The 22,611-nt window shown below is 39.9% G+C and overlaps 1 long non-coding RNA gene across 1 annotated transcript; it reads left to right on the top strand.

Moving 5' to 3' along the window:
- The first annotated feature begins 310 nt into the window (after nt 1-310).
- On the top strand, nt 311-21,359 carry LOC124858611. The gene is made up of 3 exons (XR_007035885.1): nt 311-443; nt 521-677; nt 21,006-21,359. It is a non-coding gene; the product is annotated as an uncharacterized LOC124858611 (long non-coding RNA).
- Nucleotides 21,360-22,611: the final 1,252 nt, after the last annotated feature.

Genomic DNA, 22,611 nt, shown 5'->3' with positions numbered 1-22,611 from the left:
CAGAGTGGGGGCTATGATTAAACAGAAAACCTCAACTTTAGAACCTTAAGGGTTTTAACAACCATGAAGAGAATGTGAATTTCAGTGGTGTGAAGGTTTAGAAAAAACTCAGCAAAGAGCTGAAGCAAAGTCCAAGCATGAGTCGGTTTAAGAAAAGACTCAAACTGGTTATTTTCATTTAACTGTTTAACAGACCATGCCTCAAGCTCAGCTCCTTGGATTTGTCTGCTTGCTTTCTGTCTCACTGTGTATGACTCTCGCCTGAAGTAAAGACCTTTTCTCTGCCTCAGTACCTATCTCTCTGCCTGTAGTTAAAGCTGCCTTTTACTGCTTCCACTCTCCTAACTGTGACGTCATCAAATCCTCATCAGTCTCCATTGGGATGGGGATCGAGCCCCAGGAACAGCAAACAGGACTTTTGCCCTCTCCCAGTTTCTTAGAATGTTAGTGGCTTTATTTTTGAGTTTTACATTGCTCATTTAATATATCACAGCCACTAACCATTCTCTTTCCCCTTCAGCCATTTCCTGTGTCCCTCCGGGTTCACATGATTCTCTTCCTTCCTCTTCTCCTGTCCCTCAGCCTGAAGAACCCATGCAGCTGGGTAGCAGTAAGTTATCTTCAGAGGAACGTGAGTGACGGAGAAGATATTCTCAACCTATGCTTTTATTGTGGAGGTAAGTTTCGCACAGATGTCCACTAAAAGACAAGGCTCAGTAGGGGGGAGGAGGCCTCTACTGAGCCAGAATGTTTCTTCCCAGACCTCCTCTTCTTTTTGCATTGAGGCAAAGCTTAAAGTTGCCACCAAGATTTTTTTCTGTTTCAGTTTTTATTGATTCAGAAACTGAATGTATAGATGAGGCATTTGCTAGAAGTCTGGGGATCAATTTTAATCCTGCCCCATCTGCTCACAAAGTGCTGGCCTTGGATGGTCATACCCTTAATCACTCACATTCTGAAACAGGAATTGGCAGAAGTCCTGGTCCGTAAGGTTTTCCACCTCCACGGATTACCTGCTGACATATTTTTTCAGACAGGAAGCTGAAGATTATTTCCCCTTTTTTTGGAAGGAGTTCTGCTCTCTTATGGGGTGTCCATCAGCTTGTCATACGGATCCCATCCTCAAACAGATGGACAGACCGAGAGGGCCAACCAAGAGATAGAGACCAAACTGCACATCCTATGCAGCCAGGACGCTTCTGGGTGGTCACATAACCTGTTTTGGGTGGAACACGCTATCAATTCCTCCCCTCCAGCACCACTAGTCTATCACCCTTTTATGTTGCCTTTGATTATCAACCACCCATATTCTCTATTCAGGAGAAGTATGCTAAGGTTCCCTCACCCCATTCAGCTGCTCTCAGGTGTCAACGGGTTTGGAGAAGAGCCAGACAAACCCTTCTCAAGATGTCCCGAGTTAATGCCAAGTCTGCCAATTGTCTTCACACTACTTTTCCTGATTATCAGATTGGTCAAAGGGTCTTACCCCTCAAAGTAGAGAGTCGTAAGCTGGTTCCTTGTTTTATTGGACCATTCAGTATCTCCAAGGTTATTAACCCTGTGACCATCAGGCTTAAATTCCCTCGTTCTCTGAAAGTCCATCCTACTTTCCATGTGTCTCGGGTCAAATCTGGACAAAGACAAAAAACGCCTGTTTAACAGATCATGCCTCAAGCCCAGCCCTTTGGATTTGTCTGGTCGCTTTCTGCCTCATTGAGTATGACCCTCGCCTGAAGTAAAGACCTTTTCTCTGCCTCAGTCCCTATCTCTCTGCCCTGGAGTAAAAGCTGCCTTTTACTGCTCCCACTCTCCTAACTGTGATGTCATCAAGTCCACGTCAGTCTCCATTGGGATGGGATCGAGCCCCAGGAACAGCAAACAGGACATTTGCCCTCTCCCAGTTTCTTAGAATGTTAGTGGCTTAATGTTTGAGTTTTACATTGCTCATTTAATATATCACAGCCACTAGCCTTTCTCTTTCCCTTTCAGTTGTTTCCTGTTTCCCTCCAGAAAGCTTTTTGCAATAAACATTTTTAAACGCTCTGTGTTCAATTGAATTTCCGGGTCTCAAGTCTGTGGCTTAACAATATATACATATATGTTGCTCCAAAACCTGTATTTCAGCATTAATGGTGCTTTCACAGATGTGCAAGTTACCCATGCCATGTGCACTAATGCACCCCCATACCATCACAGATGCTGGCTTTTGAACTTTGCTCTGATAAAAATCTAAATAGTCAATGTCCTCTTTGTCCTGGAGGACACAACATCCATGATTTCCAAAAACAATTTGAAATGCTAATTGGTCAAACCACAGCACACTTTTCCACTTTGTCGGTCCATTTCAGATGAGCTTGGCTCCAGTGAAGCCAGCAACATTTCTGGGCGTTGTGGATATGTGGAATTAGCTTTGCATTTTAAAGTTTTAACTTGCCCTTGTAGATGTAGCGATGAACTGTGTTAACTGACAATGGTTTTCTGAAGTCCACATGGTAATATCCATTGCAGAATGATGTTGGTTTTAATGCAGTGCCTCCTGAAGGATTGACGGTCACAGACATTCATTGTTGGTTTTCGACCTTGCTGCTTACATGCAGAGATTTCTCCAAATTCTCTGAATCTTTTGATGATATTATGGACTGTAGATGATGAAATGCCTAAATTCCTTGCAATTTTATATTGAGAAAAGTTGTTCTTAAACTGTTGGCCTATTTGCTCATGCAGTTGTTCACAAAGTGATGAACCTAGCCCCATCCTTGCTTGTGAACGAATCAGTCTTGCTTCTTTTATACCCAATCACGACACTCACCTGTTACCAGTGAACCTGTTCACCTGCGGAATGTTCCAAACAAGTGTTCTTTGAGCATTCCTCAACCCAGTCTTTTGTTTTTCCTGTCCCAACTTTTTTGGAAACTGTTGCAATCAGCATATTCCAAATGAGTGAATATTTGCAAAAAAAAAAAAAAAACTATATACTTTCTCAGTTTAAACATTAAATATCTCGTTTTTGTAGTGTTTTCAGTTGCATATAGATAGAACAGATTGTTTAACAGGTTGCAAATCATTGTTTTTATTTACATCTTACACAAAGTCCCCGCTTCATTGGAACTGGGGTTGTAAAAGCAAAATAGGATTTATAATGTATATTTACAGGTACCCAGCTTTTGTGGATGACTTTGATTCATTCTAGAGAAATTGTTTATTTACTGAACATTGGCTTTTTACCCAAAGAAATACCTTCAGAAGCTAAATTGTTTGTGATCAAGACCACTATAACAATATGTTGCAAAATGGGGCAAAATACATTTACAGTCATTTTTACATTGAACACATTTTTAATCATTTTGGATAGTGAATTTACACCACATTGCTTAAAGATTTGTTTTCTATTTAGTATAAGTTTAATCCAAAATCACCAGCTTAAGAAATTAGCCAATGTTTCTCTTATTTCTGTAGATGCACAAATATGTAGAATTATGCAAGGTTAATACAAGGATAGACCCTAATTGTTTAATGAGTCATTTGTGCAAGTATTTCCTGTTTTGCAAACCTAACTTCTGTTTGTTCATGAGCAGTGTTTATGAACAGACTTACCACTTTGATTACCCAGCAGACCTCTTTGTAACAAACTGTCAGGAAAAACAAAAAATTGCACCAGCAGATTTAAATAGGAAAAGACTGCTCTTTGTTAGGGTAATTGCATTCACTCTGTGACATGTAATTACTGTTACTTTTTTCTGAAAACCTCAATGGTGAACATGTCAGTGGTGTAGTCTAATATGTGATTATCTACCCTGAAGTCCTTTTCACAGTGTGAGATAAACGGAGTTCACCTTTGAAAATGCTGAACACCAGCAGTTATAGAAAGCAAACTTAGACTTTAATTCTGAGAATTTTGTTTCTAGATTTTTGTAGTGGCACACATTTTTGTGCATTACAATCAGGGACGTGCACAGTTAGACACTAGGTGGTGTTAGAGCACCTGCCCTTTTATCCTATGGACAAAACAGTGCCCTCCTGAAATCTTTTTTTTTTTTTTTAACAGTGTATAGTGTGGGGCCCAAGGTAACATTTCTGAATTTAAAGGCCTGTACCAGTGCCCCACATTTTTAAACTACCACCTCACCCACACACATAATTGCCCCACCTCGTGTGTCTCTCAACGGGGACGGGCTGCATGCAGAGCGGACAGGTGGACACACGCTGGTGCAGCTTACCTCTTCTTTCCTACGCCTTCAGATAGAGCCCTGCCCTGCCGACAGGCCGGCTAACCATCCAGGTAGTTAACAAAACGAATGTACTCGCTTCTTAAACTTCAGATGAAAAAGATAAAACTTCACTTGCCTCCATTTTACCTAAACAGAACAGGCCAATCAATGGCATTCTGCCGGCTATGTCTTCTACGGCCGCCACCGGGCGCCAAGAGAATGTTTACGATATAATGCCTTGATTAAATTAGAAAAAATAAATACATTCAAATCTATCTTATAGATTTATGTATTACATTTGCTATAATGGTCCCTGATGACTTCTGTTTGACTCATGTTTTTTTTAATTGCAAGTTGGCAGTGTAACCTGCTTTGCTACAACATAAGGTTATTTGGTGCAGAAGATATTTTGTGATACAAATACAGAATGCTATAGTCAAGACAAACACGTTGTGCTCGGTGTGTAAAAATAACAAGAAAGATAATGTTAGTTTCAAATTTGACTCAGGAAGTTCAGGTTAAAGGCTGGTTGTGAGTCAGTAATCTAACTTTTAATCAATCTATGATTATTTTGTTGCCTTATCTTAAACTTTTATAAAATGCATTCTTGTTTTGAGTTTTTTCTTCATTTCCCTAGATCCCACAGGACAGCTTGCTTTGTGGGTGCTTAGTAATACATATAAATTATATTCACACTGTGCCTGTAATAAATTTCACACTACAAAGGCAGCCGACAGCTCCATGTGCTGCACAAGGTGCCCTTTCTTTTCACCTGAGCACTTGCCCCCCAAAATGTCTGTGCACGCCACTGATTTTAATGTTTTTTTCCATATATTTTGTCTGGTATAGTCAAGAATAAAATACGTTTCACATATTTCAATGCTTCTGTCAAATACATGAAATTGTTCAAAATTAATAACATTGTTGACCCTTCTCACTTACTTCAGTAATTCATCTGATATGCTGCATCATAAAAAATACTGACTCATAGTGACACATTCTTGCTTTGTTAATGCTTGGAATTGATCAATGCTAAAGTCTGTATATTCAACTCCTTTTTGAGAACTGACTATAGATTCTCAATGAGGTTAGAGAGAAGGAGATTCCTGACCAAACTTTTAAATATTCTGAAAAGTTACCCCTGTTGTACTCATTTTGACTCATGACAGTGCTCTGTTATGCAGAAAATAGCATATATCTGTCAGGATTTTTACAGCCGACTTAACCCACATGCAGAGACACTCAGAAAACTTGTTAAATAAAGAAGTTTATTGAAAACTTGGTCAAGCACAACAGAAGCGGCAAATCTAATCTCCCGTCACTGAAAGAACACAAAGAGAAATGATTAGTGGCTGAACCTCAGAACATGACCCAACTGAAACATTCTCTTAAGAGTCAGGAAAGACGCCCCGCTTGCCAGGTTCAGTCCAATTCCAGGAAATAGCCAGTACCACAATGGAGGACTGGGACAGGTCAGGCAGAAATCACACCTGGAACAGGTAACAAGGGAAGTTAAATTTCACACAGAGAAAATACTTCAAAAAATCCTTCACAGCAATTCTTGCAAAGTTTTTCAGAGCTGGCCAGAAGATTACCACAGAGGCAAAACACTCAGGCAACAAAGTGTTGGCAACCATCCTCTTTATGCTTCTCAGCTGATGAATAGATGCGGAACACCTGTCGCCTCAGGACTCTCCTACTGGCGGCACCTAGTGTTGGAAAGGTGTTAGCAGCAGGCAGCAGATGACTCCAGATCCTGACAATATCAGCACCAAATTGTCCTTGGATTGTTTGATAAAGTTGCTCCCACTCGTTCATGGCAGTGTTCTTGGGAAGATCTTTTGAGGAAGCCCATGGATTGTTTTAGGAGATTTCATCTTTGGCACCACACAAGACTCGTGGTACTACTACCCTTTTCTTCAATGAACCAATATTTTCCAGATGCCCAATAAAATGGAGGGTTCATCAGAGATAATAACTTTGGATGAATATTCTTGTACTTCCTGCCGAAATTCAGATTTTCTTTTAAGTTTGGCAGAAGAGGATTCTTCACAGCCAATTTTAACCAAAAAGATGTGCATGCGTGTGTGGTTCCATTTAAATACTGCTAATGTTAAGCAAGTTCTTTATTCTTTTTCTCTGTACAGCAGTTAAAAAGGAGACAGAAATTTGGTAGCATCGTCACAATAAAAAAGCTTTTTTTCAACTGTTGAAAACTGTTGAAATGATCAGACAAATAAAATGTAACTAAACCTAAGCTATTTGTGCCTGATAATAAAACAAAAGGGGAATAGAATAGAAATAACCGTTATTGTCTGTCAGTGGGGAAATACAGGAAAAAAAGATACTGAACTCCCTTCGGGGAATCGAACCCCAATGTGCTGCACATCAGCACTATACTAACAAGGAGAATCTGACTTCACATCTATTCACTGTCATTTTAAATAACCACTCTTTCTGTCATAATGTTAACTGCCGACCTGACCCACATGCAGAGAACAACCAGAGACAGATGACATTAGTGAATGTTTATTTAAACAAATGATCCTGGGAACGGGAAATAAGACTAGAACCGTCTGGCTGCGGGAGAAGAGCAGAGTCCCGCCAGCTAGGTAGCACCTTTTATCGTGTTTTAGTACTTTTCCTCTGTGAGTAGGTTCCAAAACTGTCCATTAGCCCAGGGCTTCAACTGAATGTCAGCCTGTAGCGTCAAAATCTCATCCTCCACTCAGACGCATTCAGGTGAAACAGTGTGGCAAATTTTGATGAAAGTGAATCAATCTCAGCATCTTCCTAAAAAGGGTAACACATGGATGTAGCAACTGGCTCAAGTAATGCAAAGTCTTGAAAGCATTTGTCAAACTCTGACAGACATTTTTTGATCTGTTCTGTGTAGCGTGCACTATGAAGTTGTGCACACTCATTCCCTTGCATCTCTAGGTCTGACACATTGTTTGTGAAGTTGGCCAAATCATGGTGCTGCAGCTTTGAGGATAGATGTAGCCGTTTCTGTTTGAAAGCATTAAGTGAGCTGCTCATATTGATTACGGTGTTGTTTTTACCTTGCAGCTCTGCATTAAGGTCATTCAACATCTTTGTCAGATCGGTTAAAAATGGCAAGTCTAACAGCCACTGGTCATGAAGTTGGTTGTATTCTGCATGTTTAGTTTCAAGGAAATGTTCCTTAATCTTTAGACCGAAATCTCAAAATCTTTCTAGAAGTTTTCCTTGACTAAGCCATCTCACATGTTTAAAGAGATATGGAGCGAATAGAAAAGATGAACCTCATTGCCCCATGTATTATTCCTTTCATGTTGAGCATTTTTGCACACAGCACATTTTGGTATATTATGCAGTGGTAATTGTGAAAGTTGGGGAAAGCAACAGCCTCTCTGCACTTGGTAATAAACCCATTCGAGCAGCCAACTATCACGGTCTGTGGTAATGGACACTAATTTGAAGATGACACGTGAAGTTGATTTTTTTTTTACGAAGTTTTGGGAAGACTGAAAAATGTCCTGTCCCTGCATTTGCTCTTTCTTGGGCAATACTCTTAACAGCTCCTCTTTTGCAATCATATCAACAAACTGCATCCAAAAAACAAAATGCACAACTAGGGTGTGTAAATCAAATCCATTGACTCGACTAATTATAGAGAAAAACACTTGCAGTTTGCAATATTGTTCAAAAGCTGCTGGGTCAAATCCTTGGCGATGGCTTCAGAGCGCCATGTAACTGTATTTCTTGAAAGTTTGATTGAAGTTAATATGTCTGAATAGTTTTAATAGATTCATCTGCTCCAACAAATGCCTCTTGTAGCATTTCTCCAAAGGATGTATTGTGTTTAATGATTAAGTAACTTACACAGAATGATGTTGTAATTGCTGCCTTTGCTTTTGTGGTCACCTGTTAGAAAAAAAGACTGCTGTCCAGACAACTGGTCTTTTAGATCCTTCACTTTTCTCTTTCTCAGCTTTCTTTTCAGAGGGAAGTTAATGTCATAGTTTTTATGAGCAGTCTGAATAGGCTGCTCCATGTTTCACTTCTTCAGAAAACCAATGGCAGGCTGACAGATGAGGCAAATGCTTTTGGAGTATGACATAAAAAAACACATATTAATTAGCTTTTTCTCACTTGAGTGTCCAAAGTTTCTTCAAAAAGCACAAAAACAACAATGGTGTTGATAAGAGGTGAAAAAATAGGGACTGATGAAGTGGAAGATGAGGAACAAAGGAGTTATCAGCCCTCGGCAACTACAGAGCGAGCAAGCCATAGCTAGGCGGGAGTACAGAGTTCAGGGGAAGCAGGAGTTTGTTTGGTTCTCCTGGGGTTCCTGTGTTCTGGGGGAGCCTTTGGATGTCTGTGGCTCGGATCTCAACAATTGTACAACATTTCTGAGTGCTACTCTGCCGGACAGGACACGGGGGTAAAAAAAAAAAAAAAAAAAAAAAAAAAAAATCACACAATGTGATTTTCTGGATTTTTGTTTTAGAATCTGTCACTCACAGTTGAAGAGAACCTAGGATAAAAATTAAAGACTTCTACATGCTTTGCAAGTGGGCAAACCTGCAAAATTGGTAGTGCATCAAATACCTCATACAGTATAGACCAAAAGTTTGGACACACCGTCACATTCAAAAAGGTGGCTTTATTTTCATGACAATGAATATTGTAGCTTCACACTGAAGGCATCAAAACTATGAATTAACACATGTGGAATTATATACTGAACAAAAAAGTGTGAAACAACTGAAAATATGTCTTATATTCTAGGTTCTTCAAAGTAGCCACCTTTTGCTTTGATTACTGTTCTGCATAGTCTTGGCATTTTGTTGATGAGCTTCAAGAGGTGGTCACCTGAGATGGTTTTCACTTCACAGGTGTGTCCTGTCAGGTTTAATAAGTGGGATTTCAAGCCTTATAAATGGGGTTGGGACCATCAGTTGTGTTGTGCAGGAGGTGGATACAGTACACAGCTGATAGTCCTACTAAATAGACTTATAGAATTTTGTATTATGGCAAGAAAAAAGCAGCTAAGTAAAGAAAAACGAGTAGCCATCATTACTTTAAGAAATGAAGGTCAGTCAGTCCGAACAATTAGGAAAGCTTTGAATGTGTCACCAAGTGCAGTGGCAAAAACCATCAAGCGCGACAAAGAAACTGGCTCACATGAGGACCGCCCCAGGAAAGGAAGACCAAGAGTCACCTCTGCTGCGGACAATAAGTTAATCCGAGTCACCAGCCTCAGAAATCGCAGGTTAACAGCAGCTCAGATTAGAGAACAGGTCAATGCCACACAGAGTTCTAGCAGCAGACACATCTCTAGAACAACTGTTAAGAGGAGACTGTGTGAATCAGGCCATCATGGTAAAATAGCTGCTAAGAAACCACTGCTGAGGACAGGCAACAAGCAGAAGAGACTTCTTTGGGCTAAAGAACACAAGGAATGGACATTAGACCAGTGGAAATCTGTGCTTTGGTCTGATGAGTCCAAGTTTGAGATCTTTGGTTCCAACCACTGTGTCTTTGTGTGGCGCAGAAGAGGTGAACGGATGGACTCTACATTCCTGGTTCCCACCGTGAAGCATGGAGGAGGAGGTGTGATGGTGTGGGGGTGCTTTGCTGGTGACACTGTTGGGGATTTATTCAAAATTTAAGGCATACTGAACCAGCATGCTACCACAGCATCTGTGGTAGCCACAGCATGGCTACCACAGCAGCGGCATGCTATTCCATCCGGTTTGCGTTTAGTTGGACCATCATTTATTTTTCAACAGGACAATGACCCCAAACACACCTCCAGGCTGTATAAGGGCTATTTGACCAAGAAGGAGAGTGATGGGGTGCTGCGCCAGATGACCTGGCCTCCACAGTCACCGGACCTGAACCCAATCGAGATGGTTTGGGGTGAGCTGGACTGCAGAGTGAAGGCAAAAGGGCCAACAAGTGCTAAGCATCTCTGGGAACTCCTTCAAGACTGTTGGAAAACCATTTCAGGTGACTACCTCTTGAAGCTCATCAACAGAATGCCAAGAGTGTGCGAAGCAGTAATCAAAGCAAAAGGTGGCTACTTTGAAGAACCTAGAATATAAGACATATTTTCAGTTGTTTCACACTTTTCTGTAGTCATAGTCATGAAAATAAAGAAAACTCTTTGAATGAGAAGGTGTGTCCAAACCTTTGGTCTGTACTGTATATATATATATATATATATATATATATATATATATATATATATATATATATATATAAATATATATATATATATATGTATATATATATATATATATATCTCAGACCTAAAAGTAAAAGTAGTGAACAAAATACATTTTAAAGGCAAATGAATTCAGTTTCACACCATTAAATTCTGTTTCAATTTAGTGAAATTCATTTTCAAACCAATGCATTTCATTTTAAATTATGTACATACAGATTCAGTCTGAGCCATTCAAAGTCAGTGTCTGATGGCATGCGAGATAATCTTCTCTGAGATCATCAGCAAAAACATTAACAATGCTCATGCCTTATTTAACACGGTCGACAGGTTAACAAACCATTCTGTAAATGTAGCATCTGGACTCCACTCTACCAGGGCCTGCAATGAATTTGCTAACTTCTTCACTGAAAAAACCCAAAAGATCAGAGGGGCAGTCAGCACATCCACATCAACTCCAGTACCAAAGTTGTCTCCAACTATAACTGATTTTGACAACATTTCCCTATTTCACCAAATAAATAACAAAAACCTAGAAGAAATCGTACAGCAGCTAAGTTCTTCTTCCTGCTGTCTCGATGTTTTACCCGCAGCTTTCCTTAAGAAAGCTTTGCACGTAATAACTTACTAACAACGACCAACCGCTTCGATGTCTTCCAGTCAGGCTTCCTGCTCACCAGAGTACAGAGACTGCCCTTGTCAAGGTGTTCAATGACATCCGTATAAATGCAGACTGTGGAAGAACCACAGTGCTGGTATTATTGGAATATCTTGTCAAAGTACCTCAAAATGCTCAACCATTATATGCATTTGTCCCACTTTTAGGAATGTATTTCTCCAAAACCATGAGAGGTGACAACACAGTTTCTTCAGATTATATTAGAGGGCCATCTATATCATAACCAGATTTAGTATTTCATAATTTCACTGTAGATTTCTGGAGAAATACACAACTACCCCACCAAAGTACGTCAAACGCTTGTTCTTGGTGAGGTCGATGAGGTCCTGTGGGAAGTGGTCTGGACAGCTTAAAGGGCAAGAGCATCCAGATCTACTCTGACCTCTCCTGGACTGGAAATGCCCCTCGCCTGTTGAAGAAGGCACAAGAGCTCTTCTTCATCAGGACATGAAAACAGACTGTTCTCTCTCCTCAGCTGCTTACAAATGTCTACAGGACCACGGTGGAAAGCAGTCTGTATCTCGGCATGACAGTGTGGTGAGGGAACTGCACAGGAGAGGAAAGAAGTATCACCGGTGGTGAGGACAGCACACAGGATTATGGGATGCCATCTGCCCGACATGGACTCTGTTTTATACTACACTTGGGATAGTTGTGTATTTCTCCAAACCTTTACAGTAAAATTATGAAACATTAATTCTGGTTATAATATAGATAACCCTCTAATAAAATCTGAAGAGATTGTGTTGTTACCTCATGGTTTTGGAGAAATAAATTCCTCAAAGTTAGGCAAAAGCATATGCTGGTTAAGCATTTTGAGGTACTTTGACAAGATATTTCTCCAAAACTGTACAGTAAAATATTATATATTTATTATTTTATATAAAACATGAATGTGAAAGTTGTAAAAATGTAATTAATATAAATGTTCTGTAGGTTCCTTTTCTGTTTTCCTCTTATTTTCTCAACCATTGCCAGGATCGGGGTCCTTTCTGCTCCATTACTGTAATGCACCTTGTATGCGCTATGCTAATCTTTAAGAGAGAGCTAGTGTCGGCTGGCGTGACCACGTATTTCTGACTGTCGGCTCACTTAACTGCAGTTTTCTTCTGTACTAGTCCTGCAGTTCGAGCGGAGGTTCAGAGGTGCGGGGGATCAGAGTCTGCCGCTTAAGTCAGCGCTAACCAATAGGGAAACGTCTTATATCGTTCGTCGTTAGGCCCCGCCCAGGATGTTCATGTTTCCAGCACTCAAAATTCATTGAGTTCAACCAAAAACAGAGAGCGTCAAAACCAAAAGAGCGAGACTCGTAACCAAAGATTTTTGACATGCACAAATAAAAGTTTATGTTTTGCAAATAACTTTTATCTCTTCATGAGAAAAAATTAGTAATTTTAATCAAAAAACGTTTTTTCAACCAATTGTTTTTCTCCCCAAAATAAAATATTCCATAAAAAAAAAAAAAAAAAAAAAATGTTACAACTTACAAAAGTTTTGACCACAACTTAATATTTTTTGATTGAGATTAGTTTTTTTTGATTGAATATTCCAAAAGTTTTGACCACAATTTATTTTTTTGATTGAGATTAGTTTTTTGTTTGATTGAATAATATTGAGACAAATTTACTTCCATACTGTGAGAGATGGCCAAAAATTAATATTTCAGTCATCCCAGCAAAGGGGCTACTTTAAGGAATCAAAATTTGTAAAACTTTAAATGTGTTATATTTTTGTTTATTACATAATTGCATATGTTTATTCACTGTTTTGATGCCTTTGGTGAGAATTTATGTACAATTTAAATAGCCATAAACATCAAGAAAACCATTAAATGAGAAAGTCGTTCTAAAACGTTTGACCGGTAGTGTATATATAGAGATATATGCTGACACTTTTGAGTTCTTTAAGAAGATAAAAACCTTCTTTTCCCTTTTTTTGTGCCCTTGCCATTAAACCTAGTGCCCCCATTTGCAGCAAGGTTCATCTCTGTTTCTCTGTCCTGACAGGAACTACTAATGGATTAGTTCTCTATGCTGATTTCTGCAGAAAACCACCACAGATTGTCTTTTAGTGGGAGTGGTGGAAAGTAAAGAGCCACCCGTCCTGAATCCTTTCTTTCAGGAGTTCATCACCTGTTGGAGCCCCGAGCTTTTTATTGAGCGTAGATAAAATGTGTGTCTTTGTGATTCAGTATTGTACTTACTGGAGGTTTAAAAGTGTTTGTGGCTGTCGGAGATCTCGATATAGCTGCATAAAAGGCAACAGCATTCTACTTTGTTCCATTATGTCAAAAACACAGATTTCTGTTAAATAATGCATAGCTGTCACAGCCACCTCTTTTATTCCTAAAAGAGAAATGACAAATGGCTGTGGGAAAAGAAATGTTGCTGTGCCTCTCAGAAAAACTGCTGACACTTAAGATTGGCAGATAGCCTGAAAATGGACCTTTTACAATCCTCTTTTGGGTCCTAGTTTATAAAAAGGTTTCTTCAACCTCTATGTTCAACATGAATCCATATGGATATGAGGGCACATTTTTATAGATGACAGCCTTTCCTAAATTTAGGATGTTACACCCATTACATAGACTTCATGGACATGCACCCTGTGTATTTGATATGCTCATTAGGGCTCAGGAAATTGCTGAAAATATTGATATAATTTACTTTCAACTCTAATTTTCTAGATACTTTACTTCCTTTACAATAACGCAATCACCCCACGCCCTTTCGCACCTCAGACATAGATATTGGCAGTAGGAGTCTGCATTAAGGACAGTTTGGTTCTATCCAACTCTCAGAATGCAGAGTGTTACTGAATGATAAAATATTGCAAATATTGCATTTTTCAATTGCAATGTTGAACAAACTGATATTACTATGGTGACTGCAATACAAAACACCTAGCAGCTTTAATGCATATTCATCTCTACATATACAGTTAGAATGCTTTCCTTCCTTCCTTCGTTGTTTTTTTGTTAAGCTGGGGATGAACTACAACTTATTTACCCCAAAACCCAGTTGGAAAAACTCAGCATCAGTCTTCATTAGTGGGGAACTGTCTGAGGGGTATTGGTTCTCTCCGGGTACTCTGGCTTCCTACTTGTTAGGTATTAATTAGTCAACTCAGAGGCAAGAACGATACAGAGTCAGATTTACTCGCAGCAAGGGTAGCTCACACTCTGCAGTGCAAATCTACAAAGTATTAGCACCCCTCTCTCTTTATTTATACATGCTGGTTCACACACAGTTCAACAAACATTCAGGGTGTGTGTGTGTGTGTGTGTGTGCGGGGTCAGAAAGGTTAGGGTTCATGCGTCTTGATTTTAAACAGAGAGGGAGTGAGGACTTGGTAAGCATAACTCACTCATCTCCCCCCTATCCCTTTCTGTGGTATGTAGGAGGGAAAAGCACTTAGAGCAGACATGAGTTATAAACAATACAAAAGTTTTCAAACCCTAACACTACTACAATCCAAAAAGATGACTCTGAGGTAGTTGGTCTCTCTAAACTGCCCTTAGACATGAATGTGCATGGGAACATGGTCGGTTATTCTCTGTGTCTTTGTGTTGTGATGGACTGGAAACTTGTCCAGGGTGTACCCAGCCTATTGCTCAATGACAGCAGGACACTGCACGGACAACCAGGTGTAGACGATGGATATAGCATTTCCGAATTCTGGGGATATCCTCTATTACCACCTACAACAGGTATGTTTGTTCGTTCTTTCCAAAGGAGTTTAAAGGTTTTAGTTGGTTTGACAAACCATGTAGTCTGTGATCCCTCAGCCAGTATCCCCAGCCTTTCAGTTGTGAAACAAAGACCTACTGAAATTGTTAGTGTGAACTCCTAATATTATTAAATCTGCAATTCATCTTGAAGACAGTGAAAGTTGTGTATTGTGTCCCCAGCTTTGGTTCTGTTCAGCTATATCTGGCCATTTCCTCAGTTTGACTTCAGTCCCTTGCCTGCTTTTACAACTGCAGTGTGTTATCAATCAACTACCTGCCTCTTGTTCACTAATCCCCTGTCCAGCATTTTGTACGTTTCTGTTTTTGGTGAGATCCTTCCATTGTGATCCTGTTGCCATACCAGATTCTATAATGACCTTTGTCTGCTCTTGAAAGTTTGCGCATTTTTTAAATTGCCTTTTATTGTTGTATTATTTGGATTTGGGTTTGGATTTTTAAGTTAATTAAAAGCTTTGTTCATTCGGCCTACCTGCCTGTCTCAATCTTACATTTGGGTCCTCCCTAACAACTATATATGACATCTTCAGCTTCCTGGAAAACACCTGAAAGAGTTGAGTGAAAAATGACGGGTACTTAAAACTGGTCTCATTTTAACACACATTGACAAAAACCCAATTTCCATCTGAAGATAAGTAATCCCAGGTCATGATGCACCCACTACCATATTTACTTGTGGATATCATTTTATTTTTACTTTGTTGTTTTATGCAAAATGTACTGTACCTTTTGGAATTAAGGCCCAAGTTGTGGTTCAAATTTGGTTTCACGAGACCTACTAGGACAGATTAATTTCATTTCTAGTTATTCAGATTTATGAGAATTGATCCTTTGTGATGTTTTGCCAAGTTTAACCCTTACAGATTACTTCTGTTTATACATTTCATACGTTTCAGATCATTAACTGATTTTTAAGTTGCTATTGTGAATTATCCGACACACATGGTGAGCACACATGTTCACCATGTTGCCTTAGCTCATCATTAAGGGTACTTTTTAGAAAAGGTCAGAGAGGCTACCTTATGTCATCTCACATTTTATATCTGTAATGCCATTTTGAAAATGAGTAAAGTGGGCAACAGTATGGTGTGACTGTGCTTGGTTCCTAATTTTGAAGCAGTGCTGTGTAACCCCTTCTGTACTGCTACTCTCTGTAACACAGCTATGTATTACAGAAAACCCAGAAGGAGTATCTACTCTAGGTTCAGTGAGGAGTCTGTCAGTTTTTTACCTGTGCATGGGTTTGGACATCCACCCCAAATAACACACTCAACAACAGATTGGCAGCAATGAATTGAATATATTGAAATTATTTACACATAACCAGTTGACTCAACATTAAAACAATAAAAGTTCATCAGGCCCTTCCTTCTTGTGCACAAATGATTCAACCAAGGTAAGGACTCAAAAATACCTCTGAGATCTCAGACATAAAAAACTCAATGTCCCAAAAATAAAAACAAATAAATTGAGTACACTCAAGCCCTACCGCCTCTCAACAAAGAGTGTCCATGAAACAGAAAATGGTCCAGGATAGGTGATGTAAGGGGCGATGATGTGGCTTGGTAGAAGATCCAGTCACAGTGGGAACCAATGAAAGCAGACATTAGCAGCCATGTAAGGACTCACTCCTGCTGAAACCTCCAAGGAAAAAACCAGCCTGCACAGATGTGCAGGGCAATTACTCTCCAACTTTACACAAATTTACATTAATATAAAAGTTTAGTAACTAATTTCCCAGATCCTCATTTACGGTACTGAACTCATAGGAACATCACTTGCACATGCAATAACTTATATAAAAAAGAACATTCTTTCTCGGAGTAAGAATAAACTGGTCAATCCAAAAACTCTTGTATATCTGTGCAACTAACAGTGCAGCACAACAGTATCCAGAAAAGTACAACTCAGCAATATGGCTCAAGACTGGTTATCACTTTAAATCCAGTTAGCCCACATGGAATATTTAACCTTCATAAAATCACAATTTCCTATAACACACGTTTAATAAAACACACAAATCATCATATATTTTCACTTTATTAACTTAACTTCCTTACTTGAAGTTTAACCCGACTGGTTTTTTATGCAATAAAGAACTCCTTTAGCAGCATTCAACACTTTGCTAACTCAATTAGCATGCTAACACAATGTAAGCAACTTGGGAACTCACCAGGATATCAGTTACACAAAATTCAAATAAATCCAAGCTAGAATCACAGAACTTAAAATCTTTTCAGATTAATCAGTTCACATACTCTTCATCAAATCTTCTTCTCGTCACGAAGTTTCACTGTAAGCTCAACTTAAGTTTCTTTCTTCTTCTACTTCCCATGCCAACGGCGGAAAGTGATGATTCAAGATGGCATCTGAGAAAAAATCTAGTCACTCAACTGTCCCAATACCCACACTACACCCTACGTCCCTCTATGAAGTGTGTACTTTGTAGAAGTGCACATGGGGGTTGAAGTGCGCAGGTTACAGGCGTGCAAAATTGGAGAATTGGGACAGTAGGGGTTACAACATTGACTTGCACCTCTGCACCATAACTGCAACATCAAAAAGGGTGGGAACCGACGCTTTTTTCGGAGTCTTGCTGCTAAAAAACATATTTTAAAACTGCAACAAGCAATTGTTTTGAGGAGAAGAAAATGCAGGATGCGAAGGAGGCTTATACACCAGACTCTTGCCATGCCAGTGTTTGTTTGAAATGTAACTTCAGTGTTATGGGCTACTGACTGCCCAGAGTCACTCTGAAGCCAGTGGTATCTTACAATGTTGAGCCTGGAAAACCAGTAAAAAAAATTTATTTTCGGCTTGCTGTCTAAAGTTTAATCAGTTCATATTATTCTGATTTGATGGTTGATTACATTGATGTTTGTGATTGATTTTTGCTCAGAACGTCATGTGCAATAGTGAATTGTGGGTAATATACTTTGGCGACGTCCGCTTAGATGTGCACTTAGCCGAAGTGTGGATTGAGGGCACAAAGGAGGCGGATCTAAGGACCATTCTGGAGAATTGGGACACACTACGCACTCAAACTCATCAACTGGAACGCGCAATTCAGGGACACAAGGGTGGAAGTGCGAGTATTGGGACAGGGCCTCAGCGTTCTCTTACAGTGAGGAGGGGATTCTTATTCTCCTTTGGAGTAGGCTGAATGATCATGTGCTGCCCCTTTGTGGCTAAACTCATCATCATAAAGCAAGTTGACTTGAAGGAACTGTATAGTTTCCTGAAGCTCATTTTGTAGGATGTAACAATGTGAGAGTTAAATTAACCTGGTTACAGCTGCATTTTCATTAATACTTAAAAATGATTTTCCCTTCATTGGTACAAACGATTGTGCCCACATGACTACTATAGCACATCTGGGAATGATCAAGGTGACTTTGTTGCAAGTCGAAGCATAAGAGTGCAGAAAATCCATTGATTTCATGATCTTTAGTCCTCTCATTTCTACAGTACATTTTATGACCACATAGTCTGAAAAAAATCTTTGATGTTCTTAATGCCATGTTAAAGTTTCTTTATGACCTCAGAGTTTCCCTAAATAGGCTCAATTATGGCAACCTATATGGTGCTACATAATCTAGAAATGAGTAATATAGAGAGCTCCCATTGCTGCAATGCATCATATCTCGCAGAGGAAAAAACAAACAATGACCTCTTTTTTTAATGAGACATATTTTAATTTGGGATCCAGTGTGATGTGTTACATGGATTTTGAGTGTGCATCAGGTTCTGCCACGATTTGTCAGCATAATCAAAGTCATTCACTAAATAACCCATCAGCATAAACAGGTGACACTTTATGATTTCACCTTCTTTCTTAAAATATTTAATAAAAGTCACAACAGTTTTTCTCTGAATAGCAGTGAGTGTGATTCCAATCCCTGCAGTTGGCAAAAGTATGTGCGAGTGTGTGTGGGTTTAAATCATCTGAGTTCTGCTACAGTTTCAAAACAAACATGGCAGATCAAGCCTATGTTTATTGCCAAATAATCTTGGTAATAAAAGCTTTGAATAAGTCTAAAGAATGGAAGTGCTTCAAGTTAGGCAATGATAAATAGAGGTTTAGTGACTCTGTAAGTTTCATTACAAACTGCAGCAGCAAAAGAACCATGCATTTAGATTATGCTCTTTTATCCCATTTCATCACATTTACTGTGTAGCTAATGTGACTATCTAAATCATGCAAATTTAAACAAGACAAATGTAATAATACATGATATGCAAGTGATTTCACTGTTTGTTATTACATAAGAAACAATTAGTTCGGATTTTTTGAAGTGAGGTTCTGTGTTATAATTGTTAGCAGTTTAATGGCTTCATCTGGAGAGAAACACCACGTAACCTGTGTCATGATCTGCATTTGTTTTGTGTTTTCTGTTAATTACACTCACTTATTTTCCATTTCATCTCATACAGGTCCTTCTCAAAATATTAGCATATTGTGATAAAGTTCATTATTTTCCATAATGTCATGATGAAAATTTAACATTCATATATTTTAGATTCATTGCACACTAACTGAAATATTTCAGGTCTTTTATTGTCTTAATACGGATGATTTTGGCATACAGCTCATGAAAACCCAAAATTCCTATCTCACAAAATTAGCATATCATTAAAAGGGTCTCTAAACGAGCTATGAACCTAATCATCTGAATCAACGAGTTAACTCTAAACACCTGCAAAAGATTCCTGAGGCCTTTAAAACTCCCAGCCTGGTTCATCACTCAAAACCCCAATCATGGGTAAGACTGCCGACCTGACTGCTGTCCAGAAGGCCACTATTGACACCCTCAAGACATTTCTGAACGAATAGGCTGTTCCCAGAGTGCTGTATCAAGGCACCTCAGTGGGAAGTCTGTGGGAAGGAAAAAGTGTGGCAGAAAACGCTGCACAACGAGAAGAGGTGACCGGACCCTGAGGAAGATTGTGGAGAAGGGCCGATTCCAGACCTTGGGGGACCTGCGGAAGCAGTGGACTGAGTCTGGAGTAGAAACATCCACAGCCACCGTGCACAGGCGTGTGCAGGAAATGGGCTACAGGTGCCGCATTCCCCAGGTCAAGCCACTTTTGAACCAGAAACAGCGGCAGAAGCGCCTGACCTGGGCTACAGAGAAGCAGCACTGGACTGTTGCTCAGTGGTCCAAAGTACTTTTTTCGGATGAAAGCAAATTCTGCATGTCATTCGGAAATCAAGGTGCCAGAGTCTGGAGGAAGACAGGGGAGAAGGAAATGCCAAAATGCCAGAAGTCCAGTGTCAAGTACCCACAGTCAGTGATGGTCTGGGGTGCCGTGTCAGCTGCTGGTGTTGGTCCACTGTGTTTTATCAAGGGCATGGTCAATGCAGCTAGCTATCAGGAGATTTTGGAGCACTTCATGCTTCCATCTGCTGAAAAGCTTTATGGAGATGAAGATTTCATTTTTCAGCACGACCTGGCACCTGCTCACAGTGCCAAAACCACTGGTAAATGGTTTACTGACCATGGTATCACTGTGCTCAATTGGCCTGCCAACTCTCCTGACCTGAACCCCATAGAGAGTATGTGGGATATTGTGAAGAGAACATTGAGAGACTCAAGACCCAACACTCTGGATGAGCTAAAGACCGCTATCGAAGCATCCTGGGCCTCCATAAGACCTCAGCAGTGCCACAGGCTGATTGCCTCCATGCCACGCCGCATTGAAGCAGTCATTTCTGCAAAAGGATTCCTGACCAGGTATTGAGTTCATAACTGTACATGATTATTTGAAGGTTGACGTTTTTTGTATTAAAAACACTTTTCTTTTATTGGTCGGATGAAATATGCTAATTTTGTGAGATAGTAATTTTGGGTTTTCATGAGCTGTATGCCAAAATCATCCGTATTAAGACAATAAAAGACCTGAAATATTTCAGTTAGTGTGCAATGAATCTAAAATATATGAATGTTAAATTTTCATCATGACATTATGGAAAATAATGAACTTTATCACAATATGCTAATATTTTGAGAAGGACCTGTATGTATTTAAGTTCGGCTGTTCTGTTGATTTGTCTGTTTTTTTGCCAATGCTCTGTGTCTGGTTGTCTTCCGAATTCTGTGAGTTAGTGGCTTCATTTATTATTAGAAATAATAACAATGCTGCATCGTCCCTCAGGTTTTCGCCTTGGTCCGTCCCCAACTCATGACAGAAGACTCCAGCCAGTATTTGAACAAAGAAGACATAAAGGCTACAGAACCTATGTGGTGCATTCAACAGCAGCTGGAGGAGGCAAAACATTTATACGAAGAGGTCGAGATCTTGCCTTCTCCACTGCTGCTGGAGGACATGCATCAGGTCTTTTGGGGTTCCAGGCTGGTGCTCGCGCCGCCAGGGTACAGCCCAGGGTATGCCTCCTCTCCGCCTCCTCTGCATGGTTGTCTGCCTGGCAAAGAGGATCCTGGGCCAGCAGGGCTGATGAACTGTTTGCACCTGCTGCAAATCAAGCTCATCACTGAAGCTTAAAAGGTGCTGTCTGCCGGTCATTTGGTACCTCTAGCCACAGAAAAAACTTTCTGAATGTTCTCTCTAGAAAATTTGCTTTTTGCTAGTTTTTGCTCTTTGCCCCTTGTTCTAACTTCTACCTATCAGAGGATCACCTGGTGGCTCTGCCTTTGAAGGCACTGTTTCAGACTCATCACAAATAAAAGAACCTCCATTTACCCACTACTTCCCATTGAACAATTATTTCCTCACTCACCAACTCTCTTCTCACTCCTAGTGGCTAGAACCTTCCCCAGAACCCGTCCAGGTTCAAAAACACACTGCTTTTCAGATGAGCCATTCAATAATCTGTGTTGCCTCCTGGAATTTTCTCCATGTGGGTCAAAAGACTGATTAATGCTATGACAAGACGCTTTGAGTGCAAACATTATAAGTTTCAAGCGTGAAGATATTAAATCCTGCTCTTAACTTGAAAATGTACACTTTTTGATTTTGGGCATTTTAATTCCCCCATGATCTACAGACTGTTTGAGTTGGGATGGAACCCAGTTTCTCCTTAGCATTAGGATAAGCAAACAACGTAAAGCAGTCAGTGTACAGCTTGTATAACGGTGTAATGTTGCTGTCCCCTCACAATAATTCAACGCAGAGCCATTAATGTCAAAACTGCTGTCATCAGGAGTAAGTACACCTCTAAGTGAAAATGTCTAATTTGTGCCAAAAGTGTCAATATTTATGTGGCCACCATTATTTTCCAGCACTGCCTTAATTTTTTTGGGCATGGAGTTTAGAGCTTCACATGTTGCCACTGGAATCCTCTTCAACTCCTCCATGATGACATCACAAAGCTGGTGGATGCTAGAGACCTTGCGCTCTTCCACCTTTCATTTGAGGATGCCCCACAGTTGCTCACTATGGTTTAGGTCTGGAGACATGCTGGTCCAGTCCAGCACCTTTACCCTCAGATTCTTTACCAAGGCAGTAGTCATCTTTGAGGTGTGTTTGGGGTTGTCATCATGTTGGAATACTGCCCTGTGGCGACGTTTCCAAAAGGAGGGGCTCGAGCTTTGCTATAGTGTGTCACAGTACATGTTGGCACTCATGGATCCCTCAATAAACTGTAGCTCCCCACAGCCAGTACTCATGTAGCCCTAAACCATGACACTCCCACCACCATGCTTAAGTGTAGGCAAAACACACTTGTCTTTGTAGTCCTCAGCTGGTTGCCGCCACACACACTTGACACCATTTGAATGAAAAAAGTTTATCATTAAACCAC

The sequence above is a fragment of the Girardinichthys multiradiatus genome, chromosome 22 (assembly GCF_021462225.1).
Source record: "Girardinichthys multiradiatus isolate DD_20200921_A chromosome 22, DD_fGirMul_XY1, whole genome shotgun sequence".
In the NCBI taxonomy this organism is placed as follows: Eukaryota; Metazoa; Chordata; class Actinopteri; order Cyprinodontiformes; family Goodeidae; genus Girardinichthys; species Girardinichthys multiradiatus.
This window is presented reverse-complemented; position numbering and strand designations above follow the sequence as displayed.